We start from the raw sequence: 1,114 nt of genomic DNA, 5'->3' as shown, positions 1-1,114 counted from the left end.
AAAACCAAGTAATCTCATTCCAAGACAAAGACAGAAAGCATGTTGGAAAACAGATATAAGTTGATAGAAGACACAGCATGTACCCCCTGCCCACTATGGGAGGTCAGGAACCCCACCCAGTGGGTTGGGTTCCTGACCTCCCATGGTGGGCAGGGAGGCACAAGGTGGGGTTCATGACCTCCCATAGGGGGCAGGAAGGTACATACTCTATCTTCTATCTCCCTATATCTGGGTGGGATACCTGACCTCCCATAGTGGGCAGGGAGGTACTTACACTGTCGTCTATCCCCCTATATCTGTTTTCCAACTTGGTTTCTGTCTTTGTCTTGGAATTAGATTATTTGGTTTTGTCCTGGCTGGGAGGGAAACAGTCAAATGTATAGTTAGTTTTGGGAGATGATATTTTTTTCCTTGTAAATCATCTCTCTGTTATGCACTGTATTATGTTTCTTTATATTATATATGATTTGTAAAACATTTGAGTGTGTTCCTCTTAGTGGGAACCTGTGCTTGTGTCTGGATGAGACTTTTAGGCCTGGGTGGGGTTCCTGACCTCCCATAGTGGGCAGGGGGGTACATACTGTGTCTTCTATCCCCTTATATTTGTTTTCCAACATGCCTTCTGTCTTTGTCTTGGAATGGGATTACTTGGTTTTGTCCTGACCCTGGCTGGGAGGGAAACAGTCAAATGCATAGTTATTGTTTTGGGAGATGATATTTTTTCCCTTGTAAATCATCTCTCTGTTATGTATTATTATATTTGTTATTTATAATGTATAATGTAAGCATCTGAGTGTATTCCTCTTTGTTGGATTTTGTACTTGTATCCGGATGAGACTTATAGGTGATTTCAATTTCAAGCTAAGTACATTGGTGGTAAGTTCTTGGAATCTACATCTGATCCCTATTTGTTCCTATTCCCCTTTGTCTTACTTTTTCTAGGGTGCTTTAATTGTAATTCTATAACTTTTTACTATCCCATTTTCTTCCTTTTTACTGGCACTGATATAACCTAAATTTGTTGCAAGCGCCGTAAAACCCTTAAAAACGAAAACAAACAAATACGGCCAATTAAATAACTGGTTCCTGTCAAATCTGTCAGTAGAGAAAATAC

The sequence above is a fragment of the Berghia stephanieae genome, chromosome 14 (assembly GCF_034508935.2).
Source record: "Berghia stephanieae isolate SIO BIC M18660-M18661 chromosome 14, UCSD_Bste_1.3, whole genome shotgun sequence".
Lineage (NCBI taxonomy): Eukaryota > Metazoa > Mollusca > Gastropoda > Nudibranchia > Aeolidiidae > Berghia > Berghia stephanieae.
This window is presented reverse-complemented; position numbering follows the sequence as displayed.